This window comes from Pygocentrus nattereri, chromosome 7 (assembly GCF_015220715.1).
Source record: "Pygocentrus nattereri isolate fPygNat1 chromosome 7, fPygNat1.pri, whole genome shotgun sequence".
NCBI classification, from domain to species: Eukaryota; Metazoa; Chordata; class Actinopteri; order Characiformes; family Serrasalmidae; genus Pygocentrus; species Pygocentrus nattereri.
In genome coordinates this window covers 42,501,005-42,509,857 of record NC_051217.1, presented here as the reverse complement: position 1 = coordinate 42,509,857, position 8,853 = coordinate 42,501,005, and positions in this window count along the sequence as shown.

Below are 8,853 nucleotides of genomic sequence, written 5' to 3'. Positions count from 1 at the left end.
GCCTACCTTCAGTCAGATTTAGCCTACCTTCAGTCAGATTTAGCCTACCTTCAGTCAGATTTAGCCTACCTTCAGTCAGATTTAGCCTACCTTTCTGTCAGATTTAGACTACCCCAGTCTGATTTAGCCTACCTTCAGTCAGATTTAGCCTACCTTCAGTCAGATTTAGCCTACCTTCAGTCTGATTTACCCTACCTTCAGTCAGATTTAGCCTACCCTCAGTCACATTTAGCCTAGCCTTAGTCAGGTTTAGCCTACCCTCAGTCAGATTTAGCCTAGCCTCAGTCAGATTTAGCCTAGCCTTAGTCAGGTTTAGCCTACCCTCAGTCAGATTTAGCCTAGCCTCAGTCAGGTTTAGCCTACCCTCAGTCAGGTTTAGCCTACTTTCAGTCAGATTTAGCGTAGCCTCAATCAGATTTAGCCTACCCTCAGTCAGGTTTAGCCTACCCTCAGTCAGATTTAGCCTAGCCTCAGTCACATTTAGCCTACCCTCAGTCAGATTTAGCTACCCTCAGTCAGATCTAGCTACCCTCAGTCAGATTTAGCCTACCTTCAGTCAGATTTAGCGTAGCCTCAGTCAGGTTTAGCCTAGCCTCAGTCACATTTAGCCTACCCTCAGTCAGATTTTGCTACCCTCAGTCAGGTTTAGCCTAGCCTCAGTCACATTTAGCCTACCCTCAGTCAGATTTTGCTACCCTCAGTCAGGTTTAGCCTAGCCTCAGTCAGATGTAGCCTAGCCTCAGTCAGATTTAGCCTAGCCTCAGTCAGATTTAGCCTAGCCTCAGTCAGGCTTAGCCTACCCTCAGTCAGATTTAGCCCAGCCTCAATCAGGTTTAGCCTACCCTCAGTCAGATTTAGCCTAGCCTCAATCAGATTTAGCCCAGCCTCAGTCAGGTTTAGCTTAGACTCAGTCCGGTTTACCCTACTCTCAGTCAGATTTAGCCTAGTCTCAGTCAGATTTAGCCCAGCCTCAGTCAGGTTTAGCCTTCTCTCAGTCAGATTTAGCCTACTCTCAGTCAGGTTTAGCCTAGCCTCAGTCAGATTTAGCCTACTCTCAGTCAGATTTAGCCTAGTCTCAGTCAGGTTTAGCCTAGGCTCAGTCAGGTTTAGCCTAGTCTCAGTCAGGTTTAGCCCAGCCTCAGTCTGAGAAATGAATTGAGAGCTTTTTATCATCTGTGTGCATTGTCAATGAACAGTATTGTAGAAGACCATCTGGCTGATTCCTCTGGTGATTACAGGTAGTGACCTAAGAGCTGGACCATTAGCATGCTCAAATGAGCTTAATTTGAATGAATCTGACTGGTTATGTTCACCATGTTCGCCAGTGCTGGGAAACCTTTTGACATAAAGCTGAATTTGCCATCTTTTCAACGGGAGAATCTGGCAGGGTAATATTTGACGTGTGTCGAAATTATCAGGTCAAAAACTCTAAACATCAACGGCAAATCAAGGCGTTCGCAAGATACAGTGTATACAGTATTTCTTACTCCACTTGATGTGAAAAAAAGTCATCCATGGCTTTGTAAAAACCCAAACGGATTACTGTGATGTGCTGTATCTCAGGATCAATGGAAATTCTCTTGCTTGTTTACAACTAGTTTAAAATGTTACAGCCCGATTATTAACCTGTACAGAGAACAGCGATCACAAAACTCCTGTTTTAACATCTCAGAGGCTCCCAGTTCATTACATTATCCAATATAAGGTGGCTTTGTTGGTATTTAAGCATTACATGGCCCTGCACCTACATGCATTATGGACATGCTCTTTAAGGTCAGCTTCCCAGTCTCTGCTGACCGCCTCAGCTTAAACTAATAGGAGATCGGCCTTTGCTGTCGCTGCACCTAGGCGTTGGAACAGCCCACCAACTGGCATCAGACAGCCATTGTCAGTGACCGTTTTTACAAGCTGCATTTTTTTATCAATCGGTTTTCACTAACTGTTTTATGTCTGGTGCTGGCTGAGCAGTGGTGTGGCGGTGTTAATGTGTTTTATGTGTAAATGAGACCGGTGCAGCTGGTGAACTAATGGTGGGACAATTTCTGCCCATAAATTATAATGAACCTCAGGTTTAAATGTGCTATATGAAGAAATTTACTTTCTTTCTAATAAGGTTAATGGTCACTCTTTTTAGACTCCACGAATCCATGATGCTGGCTGGTGAGTGACTAGAGATCATGGTCTGTCCAATCTTCAGCATACTGCCCTCTGTTGCTCGTGGACGGAACATCATTTGCTTTTGTGGCATTTTCCAGTAAAGAATGGGATTACATCCATTAATTTATAGAGCATGCATGAATGGATTAGCTTCTGTCTCCATCCGGTGGATTATTTTAAACCAATTGCTTTAATGAGAGTGCTTGTGTGTATATAAGTGATAGTTTGGCTAAAACTAAAACGGATACAGTATTCATACCGGAATGTTTTATATCTTTAGAAGTGTCAGAACCAACATAAGTAAGTCTTTTTAAGAATAAATGGGAAAATATGGCCCAAAACTAACATGTAATATTTTATTTGTCATGTTATGTAATGTGTTGTAGTCCAGGACCATATCCTTCAGCCTCATCAGTTTGACAGAATTCACGATTTTATGTCATTTTTGTGCTCTAATCTTCTCTCACTACAAGACCCACCATGCAGTGCGTGCATTATGCAATCATTAGAACACTTAGCTTTCTGGCAAAAATGCTACCTACCCCCTGTCTGATTTAGCCTACCCTCAGTCTGATTGAACCTTGCCTCAGTCTGATTTAGCCTACCCACAGTCTGAATTAACCTTGCCTCAGTCTGATTTAGCATACACTCAGTCTGATTGAACCTTGCCTCAGTCTGATTTAGCCTACCCCCAGTCTGATTGAACCTTACCTGTCAGATTTAGCCTACCCCCAGTCTGATTTAGCCTATCCACAGTCTGATTGAACCTTGCCTCAGTCTGATTTAGCCTACCCACAGTCTGATTGAACCTTACCTGTCAGATTTAGCCTACCCCCAGTCTGATTTAGCCTATCCACAGTCTGATTGAACCTTGCCTCAGTCTGATTTAGCCTACCCTCAGTCTGATTTAGCCTATCCACAGTCTGATTGAACCTTGCCTCAGTCTGATTTAGCCTACCCACAGTCTGAATTAACCTTGCCTCAGTCTGATTTAGCATACCCTCAGTCTGATTGAACCTTGCCTCAGTCTGATTTAGCCTACCCCCAGTCTGATTGAACCTTACCTGTCAGATTTAGCCTACCCCCAGTCTGATTTAGCCTATCCACAGTCTGATTGAACCTTGCCTCAGTCTGATTTAGCCTACCCACAGTCTGATTGAACCTTACCTGTCAGATTTAGCCTACCCCCAGTCTGATTTAGCCTATCCACAGTCTGATTGAACCTTGCCTCAGTCTGATTTAGCCTACCCTCAGTCTGATTTAGCCTATCCACAGTCTGATTGAACCTTGCCTCAGTCTGATTTAGCCTACCCCCAGTCTGATTGAACCTTACCTGTCAGATTTAGCCTACCCCAGTCTGATTTAGCCTATCCACAGTCTGATTGAACCTTGACTCAGTCTGATTTAGACTACCCTCAGTCTGATTTAGCCTATCCACAGTCTGATTGAACCTTGCCTCAGTCTGATTTAGCCTACCCTCAGTCTGATTTAGCCTATCCACAGTCTGATTGAACCTTGACTCAGTCTGATTTAGCCTACCCTCAGTCTGATTTAGCCTATCCACAGTCTGATTGAACCTTGCCTCAGTCTGATTTAGCCTACCCTCAGTCTGATTTAGCCTACCCATAGTCTGATTGAACTTTGATTGAAAGTCTGACCAGGAAATCCGTCATTTTCTGGGTATCTCACCCCAGTGCACTGAAACTCTCAATACTTGAAAGTTCCCATAATCCACCATAAAAACCAGCAACCAGAACATCAACTGTTTACTATGCTCCTTGACTGGAAATAGCATCACACCTCCAGCTTGACTTTCGGAACGTTTTAAAACGGAGAGTGAATGCTATACGCTATCTCACCAGGATCTTCACCCACGGAAAAAAAGTATTAGCTGTGTATTTTTCACACTTATTAATAAAAAAGCCTACTGACAACAAGGGTTTTGGTCTACGAAGACACTTTATCAGGGTTTCTACTAACTGAAACATTCATACCATCCTGTCAGCTACTTAGCTAACCAGTTGAAATTGTTCCTGACTAAACTTATAGCCTTTGATGTTAATGTTCACCAATATTTACAAAATAATCATGCTATATTTAGTGTAATAGAACATGCTATGTTTCATAAAAATATACTTTTATATTAATTTTATGAACAAATCACAACAAGAAAGTAGCCGGACCTGCTAACAGGCTATAACTAACAGGCTAACCAGTTCAATTTGGAAACATTATTTAACAGACTTTAAAATTCAATCTTTTTATCTGTCTATTCACTCATCAGCTGATTGTGCTTTAGCTACAGCTGCTATGAGCTGCCTATAGAAGGGGTCAGAAACATGTGGCTTCGGGACCATATGCGGCTCATTAACTGCCCTGTTGTGGCTCCACAGCAGGGTTAGACTTTTAGGTAAAAGTAAAATAATCCTCTGCAGTTAAATAAAGCTCTACTGACTGTTCAAACACCGTTTTTACAGTAAATGGTCTAAAACGCTGGAGCTAATATAGTATAACTGCTAATTCACCCTTTAACCCTGACGGTTGGTGCACAGACCGTTGGTCACCATAGCAATGCCTACCTAGTCGCTAATGAAAAGGCAATGAGAAAGAGTTAAGACGAACATCGATAATTTAGAGACTAATGAACTCCAGCTGGCTTCCTGATGTAATCTGCAAGAAGAAACTGTCAAACACTAAAAAAAGCCACAAAGCTGAAGTCAGCTTCTCATTGGACAGCTTCTTGTTCAAATTTTCCCGTTCCACCTTAAATCGTGAGTAGTTACATGCATGTAAGTTGGAATGAGAAAATTCAAAGAAGAAGCTGGTGAATGAGGAGCTGACTTTAGGGTCGTAAAAACTCGAATGTTGAGAGACATTTTTCAAGGAACTGTTCTAGTTTTATGGAAAAGTTTCCTGCTGGAGATGCGAGAAAAGCTATAGCAGCTATAACTGAACTAAAGCTTATAGCAGAGAAAAGTAAGTCTGCATGTTCATTTATATGTTTTTAGCCTATATTACCCCATTAGCATATACTGAGATGCATTTACAGCCAAGAGGGTAAAATTACATCAATAAAATGGACATTAAATGTTGCTCCCAAGGTAGTTTGGCTTTTGTTGAAAGAATAAAATGGCTCTTCTTATCATTTGGGTTGCCAAACCACTATTAGCTTTGCACTAACGATGCTAACGGAATCATCATTCGTGCTCGCAGTGTTAATTGTCTGAAGAAAGGCTTGATTTTATGAAATATTGCCATGTGTTACTACTGCATCTGGGCTTCCGGGTACACAAAATGAGAGCGTTCATGGAATGACTGGAATATTCCATCTTAAACATGACTATGGCTGAGCACAGCACAGTGGATGAGCTACACCGTCAGTGATGTTGGTAGTCTGTCATTGTGTACTGCTTTCACATCCATGTCATACATAATTGAGTCCTTAGTGTCCCAATATTCCCATCTCCTGTGGCCTAGCCCGCCCATATTCATAATTTAAATGTACTGATTTACTACATATGAAACCAGTGAGCGAATCAAGACATTTCAAAGAACCTGTCCCCAAAAATGCACCCTAAAGCATGTGCTGTTTTCTCAGACCTTCGAGATACATCATCAGAAACTGGGTTCTCCTACTCTTTAAACCAAAAATGTCACTCTCAAGACTGCTGCCGTCCTCTTGTGTACCGCAAGTAGGTTTACACTCGTTAAAAAGTTTTAACACCCCCAGTCAGATTTCTCTAATAGACACTATGTTAACATTTTCTGTATTGAACTTAAATATGGACGTTTTCTGCATATTTTATTTATATCTCCATTTCTTTTCTATGATTAACATATTGGAAAAAAAATACTGACTAAAAATATAAAACGGCCACATTTTATGTTTTTTTTTTTTCCCCAATATGTTAAGTTCATCAGTTAAATGGTAACTGTGAATTACAATGTGCAGGACTGTGTTCTCTGTAGAGGACGTGTGACTTATTTACGCTTAGAAAATCAACATGTAGTTTTACCGGGGGTGCACAAACTTTTGCACAGCAGCAGCATTAGTTAAACCTTTCTTTTATGGCCTTTTAAGTATCACTTTAAGTGGCAAAATAGAGAGGAAAACCGGTAGTATGATGATTTAGGCATGCATTATGCACAGTGCTAATCGGTGTCCATTAACTTCCATTACTTGTTAGCTATGTTAGCCTTGCAGCTCCTGTGCAAAACTAAAGAAGCAAAACCTTCGACAGCAAACATTTCTTGACTGATTGACTGTACTGGGGGGAAGAAGTGAAAGTGGACAAATTTGAGATTTGGCCAAACTGTCACTTTAAGCATTTCTGGCTCTCTGCTGATGCGTGTCGTGTATGTGTGTGAGTAATGGAGAGAACGAGGGCGCGCGACACCAGAGCCGGTCAAAAGGACGGACCAGTCCCACTGGATCCATTCATCACCGTCGCCCCTGCCACTCATCGCTCCTGGAGATGAAGGCTGTGGTGTCAGCTCTGATCCGTGACGCTTGTGTTGTCTTTGCCAAGACAGATGCAGCCATAACTGCCACAGAAGCCTCTCCATCATCACAATAACCGGGGGCTTTTGATTTATGCTCAGAAATAACAGCTTAACCACCAGCTGTAATGAATACCTGAGGCCCAACTGCAAATCTTAACAGCATCAATAAAGAAGAAGCATCAAAACGGTGATTATTAAGTGACTGCAGGACCAACAGTGAGGCTAAACTGCATACTGACCAACATACTGTAGTTTAGGAGTACTAAGCTGCAGTATGTTGGTCTTTTATTTATTTATTTATTTATTTAGTTATTTAGTCAGTTAGTTAGTTAGTTAGTTAGTTAGTTAGTTAGTTTACACCACACTCCCAAAAAGGCAACAATGTTTGTCAAAGGGATGTCATTTTCTAACAAAACATAACATTAATTAAAAAAAAAAAAAACAGAAGTCTGATATCCATAAAAAATAAACAAAACGGAGCTGAACTGAACCTTACAAGTTCATTTATGACCTAGTCTTATGTTTTTTATATAAAGTGTGGCTGAAATTAGTGAGAGCAAGCTAGAAAATCCACAAATGAACAGAGGTGGACTGAAAAACTGAATGGGGTGGACTCTACAAACAAATAGAGCTGGACTCTATGACAGACTAGAGGACTATACAACTGAATAGAGGTGGACTTTGTAGTTAAATTGAGACAGAATCTACAACTAAATAGAGGTGGACTCTTCAACTAAATAGAGGTGGACTCTTCAACTAAATAGAGGTGGACTCTACAACTAAATAGAGGTGGACTCTACAACTAAATAGAGGTGGACTCTACAACCAAATAGAGCTGGACTCTACAACCAAATAGAGCTGGACTCTACGACAGACTAGAGGACTATACAACTGAATAGAGGTGGACTTTGTAGTTAAATTGAGACAGAATCTACAACTAAATAGAGGTGGACTCTTCAACTAAATAGAGGTGGACTCTTCAACTAAATAGAGGTGGACTCTACAACTAAATAGAGGTGGACTCTACAACTAAATAGAGGTGGACTTTACAGTTAAATAGAGGTGTAGTTTCTGTAGTTTTTAACAACCCTAAAGAGTGAGTTATTTGTTTTGCCCATTCAGAATTGACACTTGGCAGATGCCTGTGAAGTCCTGTGAGGAGAAGTAGCTGCTGAGACTCTTGTTTTCTCCGTGAGGCTCAACTTCCTATTCGCCAGCTTCTTTTTGAAAGTTTCCATTCAATAACTTCCAATACAATAACTTGTAAACATTCTATTTAAGGTGGACTTGAAAATTCAAATCAGCTGGCTAACTTTATCTTCACTTTTTACCCTCCCGCTGGTAACTGATCGATTTGGGGGATGTCTTCATAAATGAGTTAGCATAGTTGAAGTATTGGCATGGGATCCTCACATTGACTAGTGTGCACTGTTTGATCTACCACTCTTTGCCTATCATTATTGTACTCAATTCTTCCATGGAAGGCTAACCAAACCATTTTTTTCCCGTTCTAAGCACTGTGGAGCTTTTCTTACATTCATGATTATTACTTTTTGGAGTAACATGGAAATCATTCCTGTTATTATACATTTTATAGAATGCAATCTGACAGTATTCAATTCATAATGCATATCATCTCACAAGCCACATATTGGAAAAAAACAATAATATTAACACGTGTCATGACATTTGCATCATTTATGGTCCAGGTAGTTACTACATGAGGTTAGAACGTCTTTCTGACGATGTTTCAGCTTCAGTCCGTGGTGTCGTTAGTTCTCCAATCTGATTGAGGCCATATATTTTAACGTGTTGTTGGGTAAAAATGTGGTGTTTGCATTTGGCACATAAGCGCAAATTGTCCTGCACTGACCAGTGATGTATCCAAAGCACTCACTCCTACACACAGTTTAACATGGATCTTCAAAGTGCAGTTTTTGAGGGAGCTGAATGAACTGATGCAACATCTATTTGAAAATAACTGCTGAATTTGTACAGTGATAATGATTAATTTCATATCTGCATAAAATTCATGAACATTTGCTATTGTAATTCAAAATAATGTCTTCATATGGAGCACCAGTCCAAAGTTTGGGGGCACCTACTGAAAGGAGGGCTTTCCTTATTTTTCCAATTTTAGTGAAGACATAGAAACTATGAAGTGACACAAATGGGGAAATCACTGTAATGCAT